This window comes from Mobula birostris, chromosome 6, assembly GCF_030028105.1.
Source record: "Mobula birostris isolate sMobBir1 chromosome 6, sMobBir1.hap1, whole genome shotgun sequence".
In the NCBI taxonomy this organism is placed as follows: domain Eukaryota; kingdom Metazoa; phylum Chordata; class Chondrichthyes; order Myliobatiformes; family Myliobatidae; genus Mobula; species Mobula birostris.
Window position 1 is genome coordinate 124,416,087 of NC_092375.1, and position 24,579 is coordinate 124,440,665.

The 24,579-nt window shown below is 42.1% G+C and overlaps 1 protein-coding gene and 1 long non-coding RNA gene across 4 annotated transcripts in view; one reads left to right on the forward strand and one right to left on the reverse strand.

Annotated features, from left to right (window-relative positions):
- The window catches only part of LOC140199341 (receptor tyrosine-protein kinase erbB-4-like), a 986,886-nt gene that overhangs the window by 929,864 nt on the left and 32,443 nt on the right, over window positions 1–24,579 (reverse strand). The window lies entirely within an intron of this gene.
- LOC140199881 (uncharacterized) lies at window positions 8,052–11,086 on the forward strand. Its single transcript, XR_011886513.1, has 3 exons — window positions 8,052–8,095; window positions 10,253–10,418; window positions 11,009–11,086. It is a non-coding gene; the product is annotated as an uncharacterized lncRNA (long non-coding RNA).

Genomic DNA, 24,579 nt, shown 5'->3' on the forward strand with positions numbered 1-24,579 from the left:
TGCTCTGGTGATAGCAGATACAATAGTGCATTTCAGAGGCTGTAGAGAGGCAGATGAACATGCAGGAAATGGATCATGTACCGGTTGAGGAGAATTAGCTTACTGTGACATCATGTTGAGTGCAGACGTAATGGGTCGAAGGACCTATTTCTGTGCTATACTGTTCTGATAACTGGCAGGATCTTTAGAGCAACTTGATTCGTAACTCAAGACTAACTTCATATTACTTCTAGCTTAAGATTTCTGAGGTTTTTGTCCCATATAATGATCATTCAGAGGTGTGCCAGGGGGTTTTAAGGGGGCAGGGTATACAGTGCCGTCAATCAATACACGCATGCACACACATGTCTACAGAACTTCTGTTTCTCCCTTTTGTTGTTCAGTTATTAAGTCGAGTTTGACTCTTCATGGGCCATAGGGTCCATAGGGTTTCCATGGCAAGGTACGGAAGGAGATCGCCAGGCCTTTCTTCCGCGCAGGTACTGCTGCTCCCAGGGTTGGGACCCGGCTGGATTTGAACTCAGGACCATCTGCCTAGAAGACCGGTGCTGATGCCTCTACACTACCAGCCAGCCCCCGTTTCTTCCAGAATAGTCAAATGTTGATGTTAGTGGCTGCCTGGGTGGTTATTTGTAATAATTATGATGAGAAAGCAGTATATAGATAATTATGAAAAATATATTGATCTACTGGAGCTATACATGCTGGAATTGATCAAGGTGCTTCATCCAATTAAATAGTCGTCACAACCAATCAGAGGGCAGAGATACAGTTATCCTGCACAAACAACAGTGTGACTGACCTGTTATTCTATGCACTGTGCTTTCTTTGAAAATGACATTCCCTCTCTTCAACAATCACGGCATCTGCAACATTAACATCCTTTTGAGTAAAGAGAAGACAGTACAGCATTTGTACGATGTTTTTCACTTTGAAATTTGGTCTGGTCCCAAATTTTGTGTCTTCTAGAACACCAGTCTGATGCTTTAAATGTTATAATATAACTTCATTTGCACTTCTACAGATGCGTTTTCGAACCACTCATCCACTGTAGCAGCTCATTATAATAGACACAACGAATTACTCTTTTCATAAACTGGTCTCAAGTTAATTATAAAAAGCTTTTTGTTGAAATCGACCTTCGTCTTAATGAACTGAAGAGTTGGAGGCAACAATTTGATCTTATATAGTATGGCTGCGTGGGTTTCCCCCGGGGTGCTCCAATTTCCTCCCACATCTCAATGACGTATGGTTTAGAAGGTTAATTGGTCACATGAGTGTAATGGGCAGCATGGCCTTGCTGGGTCAGAATGGCCTATTACTCTGCTGTATCCCTAAATAAAAAATAAATACACTAAGTTTTAATTTACCAAAACTGCAGTAATAAACGTCAATGGTAACAATAACCTTGGAACACAGAATGAACAAAGGTGCCATCCAACTCAAAAATAGCCTCCATTAGTATGGAAAGTAAAATAAATCGAAAAAGTCAACTGGCCAAAATATGCTTTAGTATTCAGAATCCGTTCTTGAGTTTAGACTAGCATCAACAGTGTGTTGGTGTTTGAAAAGTTACAGTCCACAGACTGTGCAGTATGTTGGCAATGCTGTATTGCGGATTCTTTATTCAAACCCATGATTAATCAGCCAAGCCGTATTGCTATCTCTGATGAGCCAGACTTTTCTTTTGAATGTTGCAGTGTGACTTCATTTACACTCCTCCAGCCATTTGCTTTCAAACTACTCATCTATTGTACAGGCACACTAAATAGACCTCCACAAAATGAAGTGGATATGCGGCTTCTATGAATTTTTTTCACAATTAACTGTACATCAATTCAACTGTTTATGCATACATGGCTATTATGTCCCGACAGTAACAAAAAAAGCAGTTCAGACACTGATTGGTTTGTTTCCAGTGTTGGTGGTTTTTCTTTGTAAGGTCCATTCACTAAAGCAGGATCTCAGTGTTTTCAGCTGAAGGGTGATCAGACAGAGATCTGAAAAATCAGGAAAGGATTTGACGTAGAGACTTTGGGAAGATGGTGGAGAAACGTATGCCTGATTTATTAGATGTACTCTATACTGGCGTTAGCGCAATCTACTCCTGCAGTTGGCTTCATTGAAAGATTTTGTGAGGCAAGGGACACCACACTGATATGACCAAATCATACATTCAGTGTTACTGACCTGGAGGTGAATTTAAATGTTTCTACTAATGAGGGAATCCTAACCTGGAGATCGCGGATTGTAAGTTAAGAATGAATCCAATACCAAATTCAAGAGACAGTTCTCCTACTCAGAGAGAGGCAAGAGTACTGCAGAAACAGTAGTTGAAGAGAACAGCATGGAGTAAACTAGATGGTGTCAGATGATGAGAGGAAGGTTCTGTGACTCAAACACCTGTTCAAATCAAAGATTTCTATTTCTAAATTCCAAGAATGCAAAAGCAACTTCAGCATTTGCCTTCTATTGCTTTTAATATTCACAAATTTGAACTATTTTGTGCATAAATGAACTTATTTTGTATGTAGATTGTTTACCTCTTCCCCTGAGGTGCAGCTGAGGACCTGTTCAAGTCAAATCTGATGAGCCTTTGCTCACTGACATTTGAAAGCAAACAAGTTATTCAACCAGAAAGGGGAGGCAATTACAGTGGAAGCTGAACAGAAAACTCTAAGACCAACATACTTGTATAATCTCTCCTGGGTAATATATGATAGGCTGGGCATGTGGGTCCTTGGACTACCATGGGAATCAGAATCAGGTTTAATATCACTGGCATATGTCATGAAGTTCGTTGTTTTGCGGCAGCAGTACATTGCAATACATTACGATTGTATGCTGTGTACAACACTGTATGCAAAACCTATGCTGTGTACATACATCTACTGATGCTTCTGGACACATCTTCAGTGATGTTCCTGGAATCATCGGGTGTTTCAGGTCTTTCAGCATCATACAGCCTCCTCCAGGTGACCCAGCCGGGGCTGATCAGACCCCAGCTTGTGTCCAGATGGCTAGCTACTTATGACTCCATGGCTCCCTTCCTTTGAGCCACAGCCATCTTGAGGCCTTCATTGCCGCATCGGTGGTACTGTGGATGGCTCTCCTCTTCCTCTCTCCCTTGATGCCCAAATTGCTGAAGGCTCTAACTAAGGAACGGGCTGCGAATCCCCTACAACCAACCTCCACCGGGAGACATCTCGCTCTCCATGCAGCCTGCTGACAGTTGCTGACCAGTCCCGCGTACTTGGAGAGCTTCCTTTCGAAGGCCTCCTCCAAGCTATCTTCCCATGGGACTGTCAGCTCCAGCAGCACCACTTGCTTAGTAGACTCAGACACTAGAACAATGTCTGGTCGCAGGGTGGTGGCTGCGATATGGTTGGGGAACTTCAGCTGCCGTTCGAGGTCCACCAATAGCTGCCAGTCCCTTACAGAGGTCAGAATGCCTGCAGATGTTCTTTTGGTAGGTATTGGCTGCTCCCCAGCTCTGACAAAGGCAATGGTCTGCTTGGAGGGTCAGGACCTCTTCGCCCACTCAACTCCTGCGCTGACGGCTTCAGCAATAAATTACAAAAAATATATATATATAGATAAATTAAATAAGTTGTGCAAAAACAAAAGTAAAAAATAGTGAGGTAGTGTACATGGGTTCATTACCCATTCAGAAATCTGATGATGGAGGGGAAGAAGCTGATCCTGAAATGTTGAGTGTGTGTCTTCAGGCTCCTGTACCTCCTCCCTGATGGTAGCAATAAGAAGAGGGCATGTCCTGGGTGATGGTTTCATGCTTTTTTGAGGCAACATCTTTTGAAGGTGTTCTTGATGCTGGGGAGGCTGGTACCCATGATGGAGCTGGCTGAGTTTACGACCAGCGAAGGCGTACCTCATTCTTTACATAACCGGTTGGGAACGGATGATTGGACTGCGCTCGGTGAATAGGTAACACACTGAGGTGTCTACCACGTTGTTGGTTAACAAGCAGGATTGCATATCCAGGATTTATAGCCAAAACAGCCTCTGCAAAACAACAAGATGAGCTAGGCTCCTGGGTCGTGGATAACTAGCTGTATTGGATAACAACTGGCTTTAGGCACACAGTCACTGGCTAACAAGTACATACATAGAACGTACAGCAGTACAGTTCTGAAATAGACCCTTTCACCCATGATGTTGTGCCAAACTAATTAATTAAACAAATGGCATCAAATCCCTTCTGTCTGCACATGGTCCATTCCTTCCAGAATCTGCATACTCACTGGCCTGTCTATGTAAGAGCCTCCTAGACCCTCTACCATATACCATCACCCCTGGGAGCACTTCCAGGGATCCTGCACTCTGTGTTTATAACAAAATTGCCTGAGCAGGCATGGACGTTCAGGCAGGGAAAGGCAGCAAGTCTTTGGTTATGCACAAGGGTAAATGAGAGATGCTAACATGGAGTTGTAACAATGATGTCAAAGAGTTGGAAACTGCTCAGCTTCCTCCCTCCCCAAATGAGGGAACAGAGGTTACCTTTCCTCATTTACTGCCATCCCAGTTGAGAACAAACCCAAGGTGCTCGGCCACGAATAGAGCAGTACAGCACAAAAACAAACCCTTCAGCCCATCTAATCTATGCCAAGCCCCATCGACCTGCATCAGGACCATAGCCCTCCACACCCTCCCATCCACGTACTTATCCAAAACGGCTCTTAAATGTTGCAATCAGACCCACATCCACTACTTCTGCTGACAGCTCGTTCCACACCCTCACCCCCTGCCCCCCGAGTGAAGTTCCCTCTCAGGTTCCACTTAAATATTTCATCTTTCACCCTTGATCTGTGACTTCTAATTCTAATAATATAAAATAGTTCAGATGTATTTCCATACGAGGTGTTTAAAGTCAGCACCAACTGCAGAAATGACTGAAAAAAATCCTAACACTCTGAAGCCGACTGCAATATATAATGATAAGTTGGCTGGTTGCTTGTGGTTATCTCTCTGAGGTGGTTATCCCCAAACGATGCAGGAAGCATAAGCGAAGCCTGCGTTTGACTGCTGCTGCATCTGTAGTGTGACCATACCATTGTCACACAGTCACTAGAATGTCATTTAGCAATTTCATAGAACAATCTTCTCTGTCATCAGAAATATATTACCATATTTGTGTCCTACTCATTTCATTAAATTGGAAGTAGCGTGAAATATGTGGTAATTGTGCTGTGCTCAATTCCAGAATGAAATGACAGCAAAGCAAGGAAGCCCAAGACTTGCTTTTAATTTTTGAAATTGTGCAGCAAATCGTATGATGGATGCACTTTTACATGCTCACAAGACAGTCTCTCTCTGCCTTTTCACGTGTGCTGTTCATTTATTGAAAATAAAACAGATAATGGGATTCCATATCAAAGCAACAGACCCTTCTTAGATTTGTTCCTCAATTTAAATTATCTATTAACAATCTTTTTGAGGGGGAGGCAAAATATCAGTATAAATTAACAGAAGCAAACACGTTTTTCAAATTCTTAGGCAACATGGTGGCACAGATATTAGACCATCACAGCTCAGACGACCCGGATTCAATCCAGTTCAATCCTGACCTCTGGTGCTGTCTGTGTGGAGTTTGCATGTTCTCCCCGTGACCGTGTGGATTTCCACCACTTGCTCCATTTCCCTCCACAGTCCAAAGATATACCTGTTGGTAAGTTAATTGGCCATTGTAAATTGTCCCATGATTAGGCTAGGGTTAAATTGAGGAATTCCTGGGCAGCACGGCTCGAAGGACTGGAAGAGACTACGCTGCTCTGTATCTCAACAAATAAATAAATATTATGAACTAACATGCTCTGCCACCTTCTCTCTCTCTCTCTCTCTCTCTATAGTTTTTTCCGATGCTGTGCAGTGGACCCTCCATACCAGATAGTGATGCTACCAGTTAGAATGCTCTCCATAAAATATGGGGACATACCAATTCTCCTCAAACTCCTGATGAAATAGAGCTGCTGTCGTGCCTTCTTTGTAATTGCATCAGTATGTTGGACACAGGATAGATCCTTAAATATGCTGACACCCAGCAACTTGAAACTGCTTATCTTTTCCACTGCTGATCCCTCTGTGAGGACAGGTGTCCTCAACTTCCTCTTCCTGACGTCCACAATCAATTCCTTGGTCTTACTGACATTGAATGCACAGTTGTTATTGCGATACCACTCAACCAGCTGATCTATCCCGCTCCTATATACCTTCTCACCACCATCTGGAAATTCTGTCAACAATAGATGTGTCGTCAGCAACTTTATAGATGGCGTGTGAACTGTGCCTAGCCACAGAGTTATGGATGTTGAGAGAGTGGAGCAGTGGGTTAAGTACACATCCTTGAGGTGCGCCAATGTTGACTGTCAGCAAGGAGGTGAGGTTATTTGTGACCTGCACTGACTATGGTCTCCCAGTGAGGAAGTCAAGGATCCAGTTGCAGAGGGAGTTACAGAGGCCCAGGTCCCTCTTTGTCTATTTTGTTCTCTATCACCCTCTCTATTCATCTTTCTCTCTCACTCTATCTCTCTCTCTCTATATCTCTATCTCTCTCTCTCGAGCACAAATAGATACATACACTTATGCACAGACGTACACATTCATATGCAAGTATATAAATAGATACACTGTGACACACATACCAACATACACACGCACACACACAAACACACACACACACAGCTCTTTCTGACAGTGGCTGTTGTGTTTTCCAACCACCAATGCCCAGAGCCCCATTCCATCAATATTTTTGGAAACATAAATTTGAGGATGCAAAGCGTGTCTCTAAAGCCACACTGGTGTTATCCGAGATCCAAAGGAACAGGATTTATGTATAATTCATTTTTCACCCCTACAGAAATAAAGTGCTTTACGTGGCAAAAGCAAAGATTTTGGACAAACCAGCAGCACAGAGTCACTAGACTAACATACAGGTGAAAAGCGTCTGTGAATTTTCATTATCGTGGCTACCTCTATTCATTTTCAACCGCTGAACCGCAAGTTATGTTCCCCTGAGAGAGATTTACTCTCTGTCATACTTCCTCGATCCTTCAATAAGAAACCTTATTGAAAACTACCCAGCTAAATCATTGAGGTGCTATAAGTGATGTAACCAGACCAGACCCAAAGGAAGCCTGGATGTGACTTAAGCTAATGCCACGCTCCCTCCCACAGCAAATCTGTGGAGAAGAGGAACCAAGTAATGATATAAATAACCCCTGAAGAAATCATTTCTTTCCATGAAGGAAATTCAGACATAAAGCTGAACCACAAATGCATAATGGAAATAAATTAGTAAGAAAAGGACATAAGTAATGCAATAATTTTACAGCCTGGAACATGAGTACTTTTGGACCATTCTTCAGTAAGAATGCGAAATGACACAACGAAAATAATTTCTGAAATGCAGCCAATTCACAATTTAGACACCCACACTGAATACTTGTCTATTAGCACACCACAGTGTTGAGTTATTCAGAATGGCAAAGGCTCAGGGCAAACTCTTAGGGAGGCAACATATTTGGATTGGTTCTGCATGACGTGCTACAGTCAGTCCTGGGAGTTGGCCAGTCTATCTTTGAATCTTGAGTTCAAAATGGATACTGCTAATAGTTTTAAGTTCTGTCATCAGTTATATTACATGATACCTTGATGCTCTGTCTTCACTTGCTTGGCTGCCCTAGGGCTGACAGAAAAGCATTTCAGCCTTGGTGAAACTACAGAGAACACTCATTTGGTGGGGGGGGGGGGGGGGTCAGCTTCTGACCACCACCCCTAACCTCACTGTCTGCCTTCCATGGTCAATATTCTATCAATTCAGTGCTTCTGGCATATTTATTGCAACTAAGTCCTCTGCATTTTCTGGAATGTATTTTTCTGCCATTTCTTTCTAGTTCCCCTGGCAATGACTCATCCAGTTGCTGGATCATTGCCAGGACTTCTCCCAGCTCACCCCTGAGCCCTTTCATCATACAAGGGCTGAAATAGCATGGATTTGCTTCACCATCTGGTGCATCACGCTGCTCAGAATTCTAGTGACATCCAACATCTGTACACGTGGATTTCTCCAACAATAAAGGTAAGAAGAACCTCAAGTAGAAGGGGGTGAATCTCTGGAATTCTCTACCCAACAGGGCTCAGGTGGCATAGTCGATGAGTATATTTAAAACGAAGATGGCTAGGTTTTTAATTATTATTGGTTAATGATATGGGCGAATGCAGAAGAATAGTACTGAGGTGAAAGGTCAGCTGCAGTCTTCCTGAATGCCAGTGCAGACACAGGTAGGCACGTGACCCACTTATTCTATTTCTTATATTCTTCTGTTGAGAAGTACAAGTGTTTCTCGACTACCTCATTCTTCTCCGCAATTCTTTGGTCTAAAAGCACTCGGAGGACCCCAGAACAGATCAATGGATGTTGGGTTGCACACTGAACCAGTGACCCAGACAACTTTGGCTTCGGAGTACAGCTAATTCCACTTCAAGGAGAAACTGAATTGATTCATTTTCAATCGTGATTGAGAAAAGTTACATTGAGAAGATATGAAATCTGCAGTGTTATTACAAATCTCAGTTTAAAACTGTCATTACTTTTGGGTCAGCTTTAAAACATTTGCATTGTTTATCAATGGCGTTCATTTTCTTGCAGTTTTCAAATGTGAAATTTCATAACATGGAATTTGGGAGACTGGATTGTCTGGGATTAAGGAATAAAGTCTACAAGACCACAAGACATAGAAACATTTTTCAGCCATTCAGCCCATCGAGTCTGCTCTGCCATTCCATCATGGTTGATTGATTATCCCTCTCAATCCCATTCTCCTGTCTTATCCCCTTAAACTTTGATGCCCTTGACTAATCAAGAATCTTTCAACTTCCGCTTTAAATATATTCAATGACTTAGCCTCCACAGCCGGCTGCGGCAATTAATTCTACAGAATCACCATCCCCTGGCTAAAGAAATTCCTCCTCATCTTTGTTCTAAATCTAAATGGACATCTTTCTATTCTGAGGCTGTGCCCTCTAGTCCTTGGCTCTCCCACTATAGGAGACATCCTTTTCACATTCACTCTATCTCGGCCTTTCAACAGGTTTCAATTAGATCCCTCCTCATTCTTCTAAACTCCAGTGAGTACAGGCCCAGAGTCAGAATGTGGGAAACTATTATACCATTAGTAATGATGCTAACAACTTAATTTTTCCCCTCTTTTTTGGTGCATAAATCCCTGGGGATTATGTTTCTCAACATGAAAATCCACCTTTCTTAATTGAAAAGTTGCACCAATTGAATATCTTGAATTTTTTTATGAATAAAAGATTTATTTTTTGTCAATAATAATGTTAAACATCCCATATTGTCAGCATACCGCTGTGAATTAATAGTCCCAAGATTGATTTCACTCAACATAAAGTACAGCGAGTAAAAGCTTGTATTGTTGCAGAGATCACACAAAAGGTATATTAAAAACTCTATAAGAATTCACAACACTATACATAAAATACATTCAACCTTTTTCTCTCCATCATATAAGTTATTTGTGGTAATTAACTGACTCGAGTTTGCTTTAGATTTTATACTTCAGGGAAACCAAACTCAATTTGCAATGTGATCTCTGGGATTCATATAAAAGCACGCCATGCCAGAAGCCCATTATAGAACTGGTATTGTGCTGCGTGAGAATTAGTGATTAACATGTCAATATTGCCCAAGGAATTCCTGCATCAGCTGTGTGAATAAAACTGCTGAAACCTTCATTCAGAAGCCAAGAAAGAGACCTGGTATGCTACCAGGGACCTGGGACCTGATTGTAGAGAGATTTTAAGTAGCAGAGCCTCAAGTTCCTCCACAGGTTCCATCTACAGGAAAGAACTAGCATTTGTGGAGGACTTTTAAAACCAGCAGGATTTAAGCAAGCACTTAGAAAGCAGCATCCATCCACAAATACCCGCACCATTCAGCCCTCTTCTAGCTACTATCATCAAGAGGGAGGTACGGAAGACAAAGTCCCAAAGAATCAGAATCAGAATCAGGTTTAATATCACCAGCATGAAATTTGTCGTGAAATTTGTTAGCTTAGTGGCAGGAATACAACGATAATATAGAAAAAAATAAGTGGAGCTTAGGAGACAAAGGTGCCTAACGGCGACTCCTTTGCCTACCTTGCCTACACCTTCGGAAACAGCTCTACTTCTACCTTAAATATCTCTATTTTTCCCTTTCGGGGTTCTTTTGAAGATCCTGACCTGGAGTTACACATGGACTTTGGTTCTTTGCGGGAATGGAACCTGCTCTCGGGGTCTCACGACTGGCCGCTATTCGATGTACCAAGGACACGGCCTAGAAGACTGGCGTGGCTTCAGAGTCTCAGGATTTCGTGGCTCTGGAGGTGGGCGGACTCCAGGTCAGTGCCTCTGCGGTGAATCGGTGTGTTGGAGATGGAAGATCATAAGCAGCGAGCTGGCTGCTGGCTGTGTGTCCAGAGTCCCAAATTCTTTGGGCACAGAGCTCAGAAAAAATGACCCAACGGACTTCTAACATCATAAATCAGCAAGTCGTTTGTTATGTCACCCCTCTTGCTGTGAAATGGGGATACCTCTTTTTCCCTTCTTAGGGAGAGAGAGAGCCTGTGGTACGTCGAATTACTGGATGGACGAGTAGTCCTTGGGGTAGTGCAAGTCTGTGTCTTTATTGATGCTTTGCTGCATGTTTGAGTGCTCAGTGGGTGCGCTGATGCTTTTTTTGCTGGTGAGGAGAGGAGGGTCGTTGCTTTGCTGTTGCTTATGCATGGGAGGGGGAGCTGGGGGGGCTTTGGGGTTCTAACATTTAACTGTCAGTCATTCTTTGGGGCACTCCTCTGTTCTCGTGGATGGTTGTGAAGAAAAAGAATTTCAGGATGTATATTGTATACATTTCCCTGAGATTAAATGTACCTTTGAAACATTTGAAGTAAATCAATTGCAGTCACTATATACCTTCCTTCTTCCACTGCAGCTGCTGTGAAAGAGACTGTCACTCTAGAGAGGGGCTGAACAACCGTTCTAGAAAGTACAGATCGCCCCAAGTCTACACCCCAAGAACCATCAGAAAAGTGTCACACCATCGTCTCTCAAGACTTACAGATGCCTCTTCTGACTATATATATAAATATATATATACTGTATAAAAATAGTTAAATTAAAAATAGTGCAAAACCAGAAATAATATAAAAAGGTGAGGTAGTGTTCATGAACTCAATGCCATTTAGGAATCGAGTGGCAGAGGGGAAGAAGCTGTTTCTGAATCACTGAGGTGCCACTGGGTTCAGAAACAGTTATTACCCTACAAACCTATCAGGCTTCTGAACCAGCGAGGATAACTTCACTCACCATGACTCTGAACTGATTCTATGACCTACAGGTTCACTTTCAAGGACTCACTACAGTTCACGTTCTCAATATTACTATTTTATTTGCACAGTATGTCTTGCTTTTCACATTAGTTAGTTGTCTGTCTTTGTTTTTGTATAGTTTTTCATAAATTCATTTGCATTTCTTATTTGTTTTTGCAAGTGGCTGCAAGAAAAATAAATCTGAAGTAGCATATGATAACGTATCTCTTTAAAATATACAGTATATTTACTTTGACTTTGAATGCAGGTCAATGTGGTGTTGAATGCTCCAAACAATTAGCACAGCACCAACTGAAGTCAGTGACCAGTTCACCAGTGACATGGACTGTAGGAGAAATACATATCTGGGAACCAGAAAGCTCCCCTTGCTTTTCTTTAGGTAGTGTTAGATAGACAGGTTGTGCAACACTTCATCCGAGAGACAGTAATCTTAACAACGCTGTGCTCCTTCAATTCATCAGCAAAATGTGAATCCACAAATTCAGAAATAAGAACACTCTATATACTTTATCCCCACTAAGTCCTTGTGATTAAGACAATTCTGTTAAGATAAATGTAATTTATAATGGGTTTTGGGTCCATTGTGTTGTACTAGGAATGAGGCATGCTATGTCAGAGATTGTAATTCATCGTGAGAGCAACCCACTAGATATGGCACGAGAGAGCAATTTTTGCCCTTCTTGGGCTGGGTAAGTATTTACAACAGCCTCACAGGTTACTATCATCAGCTCATGATGATACAAGGCAGCGGTGGTCAATATTTTTCTTTGTGGGAGGACTGGATTGACAATCCCATCACTTCTCAGAGCCACTCAGATGAAACTCATTTTATTTTAGCCATGCATGGCCAGGTTTTGATATTTTTAATCACATATATGGAAACACAAATGCCAGATTTTATTAACTGCCTAATTTCTGTTCAGATTACAGCCAAATAACAAGAAATCAATATTGGTTTCTTGAGTTAAGTGCACTGAATTATGATTGCTTATGTCTGATAGCACAATTTCCTTCTAGTCTTTTTTATATCATGGAGTCTTATAACACAGAAACAGATCCTATAGTCCATCAACTACCTATCCCATTTAGCAGCACTTGACCTATACCCTTAAGTGTACCTCCAGCATCTTCTTAAATCCCTCCCCCACCCCCACACCCTCAGCATCCTCTGCTCTAAGAAAAACAAACCCAGCTTATCCAGTCTCTGCTCAGAACCTTCCATCCCTGGCAACATCCTGAGGAATCACCTCTACACCCTTTTCAGTGCAATCATGTCCTTCCTATAGCCCATACCACACCTGCAGTCTCAATGCAGATTCATTAATTTACAAATTATAGACACACTTGAAAAGTATACTTTTTAAGTTGGCGTTGTTCACACCCAATTAAAAAAACACCAAATATTTCACAAATATAGCTGAGTATGTATATTTATTCTTAACCCAGCAATTATTCACCCAAATCAAGACTGACTCATTTTATGAAATTCTGTTCCAGATACTTGTAATTGAGATTAAACCCTCATCTCTCCCTGTGTACACAGAACTTCAACATTTTCAATCAATAGTTTCTTCTCCTCTTCTATTTCTTGCTGTCAGAATCTGTACAGAATACATACACGGTGGAATGTTGTACAATGTCCAGCTTCCATCAAACAGAATGAGATTGTAAATTCATTCGAATTTTGATATGGATTTTGCAGTATTATTTAAGTTAACTACACACTATGATCCTTAAAGAAACTGCAGATGAAAGGTTGACCTTATATCCACTGTGTATCCTCGCTTCTAACTTAACATTAAACCTCCAGTTATACTTACAGCGTTCTGATGTTACTTCTCAAACCATGAGGTCTCATTAACATGTATGCCACATTAATCTAATTTAGGTTCTTCAACCAGATGACTGTCAAAAGAAAGCAATCATCAACTCTAACCAAATCAACCCATTGAAAAACTGGGCTGACAGCTTGCAGCAAAACTATGGATGCAAAACAGTTCAAATGTTGTGCATCTGAAATGGATTGAGAAGGCTGGATGCTCTCAGGAGACAAGGCAGTGCCTGGGTAGAGAGAAACAGAGTTAATGCTTCAGGTTGCTAACCCTGCAATTGACCTGAAAAGGAACACTGGATTTCTCTCTCCACAAATGCTACCCAGTCGGCTGAGTATTTTCACTGTGCTTTTCTCTCTATGAGAGTAAGCTAGTCCTCCATGCTTACATCATGAATGTAGGACTTCTACTGAAGCTTAACAAACAGCTTACCCCAGTAGAGCGATGGTAAAATATCCACTTGTGCATTAATAAGGCCACGTTGCTAAGCATCCTTTCAGCTACTCTGAAGGCTCCAGGAAGACCAGAAGGAAGTACCTCACAGGCTTAACTTGGCTTGCAGCCAAACATTGTGCACTCCTCATTCGAGAATTGTCATTTCTAACTTAGGCATAAACCTCCAATTATACTTACAGAGTTCTGATTTTACTTCTCCAGCTTTTTTTCAGGGCAGAACGGTAGTGTAACAGTTAGTGTAACGCTATTCATTATAAGATTGGGGATTAATTCTTGCAACTGTGTGTAAGGAGATTGTACGTTCTCCCCGTGGCTGTGGGGAGTTTCTCTCAGGTCTCCAGTTTCCTCCCATGTTCCAAAGACATACGAGTTGAGGATACCATTAGTGAGTTGTGGGCATGCTATGTTGGCACTGGAAAGTTGGCCACACGTGGGGGTTGCCCAGCACAATCCTCACTGATCTGATTTGATGCATTTCTCTGTACATTTCGATGTACATGTGATGAATAAAGTTAATTTTTGTTAAATTATGGTCGACAAATTAACCGGATTTTTCTGCTGCACAAAAACTTGCTCATCTCAATCTCCACGGGTGCTTTGACGCTTGCTCAGAATGGAGTCATCACTCAGGCCAACTGGGCTGCTGGGATAGGGCTACTTGGCAAATTGTGCCAAAAGAGATGCATCCAAGCACTTTTATTTAACAGCCCCATGCCTGGGTTTGTTTTGCCATTCTTCTGTCCTAGAGCAGCAGAAAGTTTAACTTTCCTTTCAGTTCGGCCTGGGTGAGTAATCAGAACAACACTGCTGCTGTTTTTAACAACTTAATCATTTAATTTGCCGAGGATCAGACTTGTTCCCCAAACATTATGTGCAATAAAGCCTAAAATAGTTGGAGTGTAATCAAAGAGCTTCCCACTCCTACTGTGTAGCAGGCACATTTTACAATATGTGAAGTGTTCCGAGACTACCGGTAATGTTTATATAACAAATACACCTTTGGCACAATTTAACGATTTTTTTTACGTACAGTATCTATTTTTTCCCTTCATCCTCGGGTTAATTTTGTTCCAGTTCTAAATGGTGAATGTACTCACCAGGCCAGGGAATGCCATTAACTCAATTTGTTTCATCTCATTTTGTTTTGATGAAGAGTTAAGCACAGGAACCCTTCGGTCTCACAGCTCACAAGATGCCACTAGATTGTTTTTATGGGTTAATGTCAATAAATTCCAGGGTAGGTATAATGTTGAACTTGGTACAAATCATTTCTGAAAGGTTAAAATAATGCTACTTCCTTCATCCTCTATCTGTGTGAGCTTGAAGTTCCTAAACTCGTTCATTCATAACAGATGCAAATGGCTGTTTGAGTGTTACCCACAGCCATGCCCTGTAGTGCAATATTAATGACTACATAAGAACTTAAGAAATAGGGGCAAGCGTAGGCCATCAAGCCCGTCGAGCCTGCTCCTGCATTGAATAAGATCATGACTGATCAGGACTCATCTCCGCCTGCCTGTCTTTTCCCCATAACCCTTAATTCCCCTACTATGGAAAAATCTATCTAACCTTGCCTTAAATATAACCACTGAGGTAGCCTCCACTGTTTCATTGGGCAGAGAATTCCACAGATTCATCACTCTTTGGGAAAAGCAGTTCCTCCTCATCTCCGTCCGAAATTTACTCCCCCGAATCTTGAAGCTATGTCCACTATTTCTAGTCTCACCTACCAGTGGAAACAACTTTCCTGCCTCAATCTTATCTATCCCTTTCTTATATGTTTCTATAAGATCTCCTCTCATTCTTCTGAATTCCAGCGAGTACAGTCCCAAGTGATTCAATCTCTCCTCATAGTCTAACGTCCTCATCTCTAGAATCGACCTGATGAACCTCCTCTGAACTGCTCCAAAGCCAGTATATACTTCCTCAAGTAAGGAGTCCAGATGCATCCTCACCAGTACACTATACAGTTGCAGTGTAAACTCCCTGCTCTTAAACTCAATGCCTCCAGCAACGAAGGCCTACATTCCATTTGCCTTCTTGATAGCCTGCTGCACCTGCAAACCAACCTTTTGTGATTCATGCACAAGCACTCCCAAGTCCCTCTGCACAACAGTATGCTGCGATTTGTTACCATTTATCTTTTACATTGTCCCTTCTGCTGGTTGGATTCCCAAACTATTTCTTATAAACAGCAGGTGGTCACCACTAAATATTGAAGGGAATTAAGAAATGGTGAGGGTGGATGTGGATAGTTACTCTCCCATGGACTGGTGCTTACACTGACAGACAGGGTTTGTCGTCAGCAGATCCCTCGCGTTCACACAGCAACATTAATCTGGTTTGAATACAAACATGAAATGTGCTTTCAGATGGGAAACACTTCCTCCAGACCAAGGTGAATGGCTTTATTACATGACTCTGCAGAAGGGTAAATAAGTGGCTCCGTTTAAACTTTGGCAAAAAAAGTAATATTTACAGTACATTCCAAGATATACTTTATTCATATTTGCAGACAATAAAATACACCACACTCATATGTTGTTATACAGCACGTCACTTCAGCACTTGGAAGACTGCATTAGCATCATATCAATGTACAGTATTTATTCACATACTTTCCATGAGCAATATTTCAGGGATATTGTAACAAGGGCTCTATCCGCTCAGTGTGCAATGGTTGGAGGGTCCTCTCCCGTGGAGCCTTTGCAGAGGCTGCACCAAGCTTCAGTGTGCCCCTCACCACTTTGTCCTGTACTGGGGGCTGTGCAACACTCAGCCAAAGCAAGCTCCTTGCATTGCAAAATTGGATCCGGCTAATCAGGCAGAGCTCATCCATAACAAATGTAGGAGCTCGAGCCTAAAGGACACTCTTTCATTCGGGATTGGTCAATATATGGACAATGGACCATCGGCTTCCCTTGGTCCTCTCTGCTCTTACACTGTCTTGTACACTTCATAGTAGAGCATGGGCATCTAGAAATGGCTGATCATCAGCGGTTTCTTATAACAATGACTTCACCAAAAGAACTCAATGAGCTGTCAGTTACTTTGGAATCTCACACAGTTGTTAAAAGTGCTTCAGCAATACCAGTTTTTCCTTATTGGTGGATAAATCTCACAGGAACTGCTGCTGTTCAGCATCTTCCGGTTTAGAGTCACAAATGGAACGACAAAATCAGAATCAGGTTTAATATCACCGACACATGTCGTGAAATTTGTTGTTTTGTGGCTGCAGTACATTGCAATACATAATAAAAAAAACTATAAATTACAATAAGATGTATATCTAAAAAAGGAAGTTAAATTAAGTAAGTAGTGCAAAAACAGAGGGAAAAACACTGAAGCAGTGTTTATGGGTTCATCGTCCATTCAGAAATCTGATGGCGGAGGAGAAGAAGATGCACCTGAAACATAGAATATGTGTGTCTTCAGGCTCCTGTACCTCCTCTTTGATGACAGCAATAAGAAGGGGGCATGTCCTAGGTGATGAGGGTCCTTTATGATGGACGCTGTCTTTTTGAGGTATCACCTTTTGGAAGTGTCCTAGAGAGGCTAGTGGCCATGATGATGCTGACAAAGTTTACAACTTTCTGCAGCTTTTTCTGATCCTGTGCAGCGGCCCCTCCATACCAGAGAGTGACTGTGGAGACGTACAGCACAGAAACAGGCCCTTCAGCCCATCAAGTCATGGATAGGAACAGTTATGACCCTACAACCACCAGGCTCCTGAACTAGCGTGGATAACGTCAATCATCACTACGCTGCACTGATTCTGTAACCCACAGACTCACTTTCAAGGACTCTTTACAATCATTTCCTCAGTATTGTTTTTATTAGCACAGTTTGTCTTCTTTTGCACATTGTTCCTTGTCAGTCTTTGTTTATGTACAGTTTTTCGGAACAGTCTATTGTATTTCTTATTTTTCGTTTTGAGTGCCTACAAGTAAATAAATCTCAAAGTAATATATGGTGACATATATGGACTTCAATAAGTTTGATAATACACACTTTGCAAATTTATGATAATAAATTTACTTTAAACTTTGAGTCTGTGCGAACCATACTGCACCAATTTCCACTGTCAACTAACCTACTAAATCACATGTTTTTAGCATTGAAAGGTTAATGAAGACACACTGAATTAAATTTGGTTTATGGTCTCTGAACTTTCATGAATGGTCCTTGACTATATGTCTGAATGTGAATTATGCACCCTCAAGATACTGTGATCATCTGTTTCAGTTAGGAGGGGACTACTCTTGCATGCACAGCCTCACTGCACCAGAAATAATACAATATTTTCTATATCTTCTTCACCCACAATAGCAGTGATTATAACAAGTCAAGGAGAACCAAGTACATTAATCCATGTGACCTTTTCTATTAAAGCAACAAAGCAGATCTAACAAAACATCAAGCAGTGATCAATAAATTGTACCCTAGGTTCACAGTGAGGGTCATTGCTTTAATCCAAAATCTATAATACAAATACATTCTGAGGTTTTGGATATTTGCTATGCACAGGAGGCTATTCAGCCCATTATGTCCATACTGGCTCTTTGAAAAGACGGTGGATGTCCACCTCCTTATACTTACTCCATAGCTTTACAGTTGTTTTCTTCCTTTGCGAGGACTTATTTGGTATACATTCAATAGTTTTGACTTCTCTTCAGAAGTGTTTTATACATCACAACACATTGTGGAAAGGAAAATCCCATTTCCTACCTCCAAATTTGACTACATTAGCACACAGTAGTCAGTTCTTGCCACAAGATGATTTCAGGAATGCTTCTGGCTAGAGCAATGCACATTTGCATATGGAACAGTGGGAACATCTCAAGACAAGCTGACATGTTAAGACCATAAGACATTGTTTATGGTCAGAGCTACGACGGTATCTAATCATCTTCAATCCTCCAACATTCGTTTTTGATAAATGAGAACATTCTTAGCAAATGTTTTTGCATTTGTCCATCTTGTGCTGGTCCATGAATTTCACCTTGAGCGGCACAATATGAATGTGGTGTAATATGAATAATTGGTGACTGTAAATTATCTATACAAAGGGGAGCTGGTGGGCATGTCAAGACAAAATAAGTCATGGAGCTAAAAGCAAATAAGGAATGGGGAATGAGAACAGTGGAAATGTTCTGGTGGGAGCATTACTAAGTATAGAAGTAAAATCTCCAGTCCAGAACTGCCAAAACCCATTAAGTGTCTAGACAAAGCTGTATTTGTGTGCGTTGCTGGGATTTCCAGCATCTACAGATTTTCTCTTGTTTTTTGACAAAATTAGGTTTATAATTTACTCAGAACAATCTTATCTATCCAGTGCAAATGATAGGTTCAACAATACCTTGGAACGGCTTGGATAAATATTGCCCTGCATATATATTCTTGATTTCTTATCTAGAACTGTGCTGATAATACTTGAATGAATAAATATTTTTATTAGAAGACAGCACGGAATGAAGCGAGGCTGTTTTTGTGACACTGCACAGTGATGCAATGGCCCAGGTTTTGCTGGATCTTCCTGGTGGTTCTCCCTGGATACTGACGTTCACCCACAGAGGTGCACGTAAGCTCCGGATGAAGGAATCTCACCCAACACGTTTTCTCGGCCTGCCATGGTGCAGGGCTTTAACAACAGAGCAGGAATTGTTGGAATCCCCAGAAATATCCTGGGGAATCTGGTCATGGAGTCCTAAACCAGGTTATTTGGCTCAGGGTTACCGAGGCATTCGTCAGAATGCTGGGTGTTGAGCTTCCAGGAAGAAAAGTCAAAGTGTAGAGTAGGTTACATGGTCAGCACAACATTGTGGGTCGAAAGGCCTGTAATGTGCTGTAGATCTCTATGTTCTGTGTTCTATGAACTATTTTGCACACAGCATTTTAAATCATTTGTCTTCGCTTTAATGCCTTCCTTTTGTTTCAGTATTGTTACATGGTTTGACATTAATAAAGCCTTCTTTAAGTTTTTTTACTGTATGTCTTTCAGCTGATTATTCCATCACTTAATATTCAGTGACATTCGGCATTGCAAAAATGTGACATGTTAGATTGACAGCGCCAGAAATTTAGCTTTTTGGAGGAGGTTCATATGAGACCAGCCATGTCACACTCTCATGTCATCCAAAGCACCACCTCAGGTCAGGACCATCGATCAGTACTTACGCAACCACCCTCAAACCTTCAGGTCTTTCTCCAGGACCACCTCAGCAAACTAGGATGGCCGATTGGATATGATCCAGGTGGCCAGTTATGTCTACCTTGGCCAAGAGGTGGCTCCTGAGACACAGGAAATAGTCCAGGTCAAATCCTTTGATGTTGGTCATGCTGTCTTGTTCTTTATGACTTCTGTGCGACAGAGTCACATCCTCTTCAGCCATTCTTTACTCCAAAATAAAACAAACCAGCTCCCTTCATCTTTTTGAATCAAGCCCCCACACACTGCCTTTTCACTCCCCACTCAACCTTCCACAGTCAGCATTCATTTGCAATCAAATGACCAGTCTGCCCACGGTGTTAATGAACTTTCTTTGAATTTGACTCTTGTGTCATAGTGATGTTGAATATTTTAAGATTGTGTTTGCCCCAGACTCTTTTAACATTTCCTAAATTAAACAAAAACAGTGGGCATAGGGGATGGCGAAGAGAGACTGCGCATTACTGGCATCACCTCTTTTCTGGTGAAGCTTTAGACCAAGAGACTGTGCTTCTCAAATTCACATGTGGAAAACAGTGAAGAGTGGAAAACAGAAACCAATTCCCACGTCCCACCAAAAGGCAGACACAAGTGATGAAAATCACCATTGCCTTCTGTGTCAGCTGAAGAAAAAAATATTTGGAGATCAATACCTCAAATCCAGTACAGATACCATCAACATTATCTCCTCCAAATCCATGGGAAAGGTAAGGTTTGAAGCAATGACACCAAATCTATGTAAGCCCACAGAAAAGGTAAGGAGATAGTTACATACAGACACCTCCACTGGTCAGGTCATGTAGCTTCAATGCCTGAAACCTTGCTTCTGAAATAGGCTCCGTATTTCCAATCACAAACAAGAGAAGATCTGCAGATGCTAGAAAACCAAGCAACATACACCAAATGCTGGAGGAACTCAGCAGGTTAGGCAGCATCTCAAAGAGTCAAAGGTCCAATTTAACGTCAGAGAAATATATACAATATACATCCTGAAATGCTTTTTTCTCACAAACATCCATGAAAACAGAGAAGTGCCCCAAAGAATGAACAACAGATGAACGCAAGAACCCCAAAGTACCCCCTCCCACCAGCTCCCTTCCCTCCCGCGCATAAGCGGCAGCAAACAGCAATCCCCCCTCCCCACACTGTGGAAAAAAGTAAACAGTTGATGCTTTGGGCTGAGACCCTTCATCAGGACTGCATCAGACCCTGATAAGAGTCTCAGCCTGAAACGTTGGCTGTCTGGCCTGCTGAGTTCCTCCAGCATTTTGTATGTATTGACTCTATCATCAGTTCTCTCCCAGCAAGGTGGACAAGGATTTCAAAGGTGTTCTCAAAATCTCCATGGAAAGTTTAACATCCTTACTCTCCAGGGAATCCCTGGCAATCAAGATGCAGAAGGGGTATTCAGGGTGACAGTGAGCATCTCTAATGTATCCACTGGAGCCCACTGGCAGCAACGTACATCACCAATAGCAGCCAGCCAGTCACCCCAGCAAGAGTTTCATTCCCCACCCAGACTGTTGTTCCTGCAGTAGCCTCACTTCCCAGTGGAGGCAAACCATCCTCAATCCTCACTAGCCTCACTACCACAGGGGAAGCAAGCCATCCTCGATCCTTTGAGGAAGTGGAGGCAAAAATAATCCCACAGCACCCATCCGATGAGGCAGGGAGTCATTCAATGCTGTTATCCTGGACAATATACATGCCTCAGTTAACATCATTCGAACAGATTTTCTAGTCGTTATCTCATTGGCACTTCTGCAGAATGACTGTGAGAAAATTTCCTGCATCAGCACAGTGACAAACCTTTGTTGGCTGCAGAACACTTGGGAACGTCTTGATATGAGAGATGTTACATTAATGTAAGATTTTTTAAAGTTCTTTAGTATTCCTAATCCCAGTGCATTAACTTCTAAAGGTCCCCCACTCATTTTAATTCACATAAGGGAATAGCTATTCATATAATTATTGGACTGGAATTTTTAAAATACTGTGTAGGCTGTTGATCACATGAAAAATACAATGTTCTTCAGATTATTAAATTTTGATCAGCAGGTCATGAAAGACTGGAAACCATTTAAACAGATTCTGTTTTTCAGTCAGTCATCTCCAGAGAAATTTCTTTAACCATGATATTTTAATGTGCCTCTGTTCAAATGCTCCAGTGATACCGGCCAAGAGAAAATTATTTTTAAGGTGGGAGTGCAGGACTATCAAAATTCACATAGCCTTTTATGGCATCTTTAGGCCACAGAAGAGTGGCAGCTTTAAACATACTGTGCTGATGACTGATATGGTAAGGCTACAATTCACCTTGGCAACTTTGGTGTCCTGTCAGGCTGTGCACAGATCTCCAGAAGATACGGGGTAAGACTAAAGTGCACAATAACAAAACCACACAGGAGCTACAATGAGTTCCACAGAGTGTGAAGTGTTCTGCAGCCTGACCCTAACTCAAGTAAGGGTGCCAAGGCTCTCACCGCCACCTTCTGCCTCCTCTACATTCCCCAAATTGGCCTCATCAGCCACCTTGGAACAGGAGTGAGAGAAAATTATCCTCAGTTGGAGGAGCCACTTGCAAAGGAGAAGAAGGATTAAGGATAACTGAAAACAAAACTGATTTAAGGTAAGAGAGGAAAAGTTTGAAGGATATGTGCGAGGTAAGCTTTTTATTTACACAAAATGGTAGAGGCCTGGAGCAGGCTACCAGGGATCAGAGTGGAAGCAGCCATTTAAGAGGCTGTAAGATGGACATATGAACATAAAGAGAATGGAGGAATATGGATCATGTACATGCAGAGGAGATTTTGTTTAATCCTGCTTGATGTTTGGCGCAAACACCGTTGGCTGAGGGGCGTGTTCTTCCACTGTTCTGTTCTATGTCCAACATTCCGGAATAAAGGCAATGTGATCCTCTGTTGAGCCAATTTAAGGACTATGGCTTTCGTAGGAATATTACTAACACCAGTGATGAGTTTGCATATGTTCACGGACATCAGCAGAGCATAATTACTTCCTTGCAAACATCAACAAGACATTTCAAATACTCCCTGACAGCAACTAGCCCAATAAATTAATCAAGCCTCAAGCCCATAAAAAAATGGGTTTATGTATAGGAGCACTTTAATAGACAGTTTGCAGAACAATGTCGAAGCAAATTATACAAAAGCAGAAATGATGTTTAATTCCTCACCAAGCATCTTAGGAAGTGTCAGTAAAATGGTCTGAGAAGAAAATCCAACTGGCATTTGATAATTTATCATCTCTCCTGTGATAAGTCACTGCTTACACTTCACAGACAGAGCAAACTTGTTAAGAATCATGTCATGCCATATCTTACATGTCTCTATTACATTAGATCTAAACAGGCCTCTAATTACCTCACCGAGCTAGTTGTAACAGCATTTTTCTCTGATTAATAAATTTGGCAGTATCTGGGCTGTCCTCGAGAGCCCTGGTGCTTTGGACTCTGCTCCTAACCAACTACCAGCTCTCCCGGGCCAAAGACAATGACAAACATCTCATCTTATCTGGGCTGTTGCCTTTGATGGCAGACGGACAGCACATCACGCTTGTGGTCTCTCCTGACAAACTCATGGTGTGGGTTTCCAAAATATACATGGTTCCCTTTAGCTTCTAAATGTTGGATATGCCACTTTTGCTAACGTTGATGGACAAAGCTCCAAACTAGAGTGTCAACTAGCGGCCTGTTTTAAACAAAGCTGCTTTTCTAATTACTTAACATTCTGCAGTTCAGTGGTGCGGCTAGTAGGGTCACTGCCTCACAGCTCCGACAACTGGATTTGATCCCGAACCTCAGGCGCTGTGTGGAGTTTGCAGGGCTCCCTGTGACTAAATTAGCTTCCCATTGGTGCTCTCATTTTCCTCTCACGTCTCAAAGACAAGGAGGTTGATAGGTTAATTGGTCCCAGAGTGCAGGTGAGTGGTAACATCTGTGTGGAGCTGATGGGAATGTGGTGAGATTAAAATTGGTTTAGTTTAAATACTCTAGGTGTTTGATGGTCAGCATGGGCTCAATGGATCGAATGGCCTCTTTCTATATTGTATGTCCCTAAGGGGTGTATGGGGTGTCAGGAGGGGGTAGCACCTCTGGTGGGGGAAAATGTCGCGTCCTTTTCAAGGCGGTTAGTCCACCTTTGGTCCCCACCTGGCACTCAGCTCTCACCTGTGTCTCCCCGTAGCTGTTTGCATGCGACAGCGGCCATACCCCGGGCAACGGCTTCGACAAGCCGGCTAAACCAGGTGAGGGTAGCCAACGGGTCTCAAACCCTCGGTGAGATAGGGTGTTGTCTATCCCAGCATGTGAAGACAGACTCCGGCGGATTGAGCGGACGAGATCAATGGAAGGTCCAACGGTCAAGAAGGCGGTCTCTGCAAGCGTCATGGAACGTGTAGAGCAGGACAAGACACAGAAGACATCCTGGTCATCCACTGCGCCTAGTCCCATCTCCAGCCGTCTCGACTCTGTCTTGCCACTGGATCCAGATGGGAATTGGGAGGAGAGAGTGAGGCTGATGCTGCGCATCTCTCCCTCACTTGAATCCAAATCACGCGCTAGTCTTGGCACCATCACAATGGTGTTGAGGTCCTCATCGACATCAACGATGGACGAACACACACGTCCCTAAGAATCAATGCAGCACCTAGTGACTTG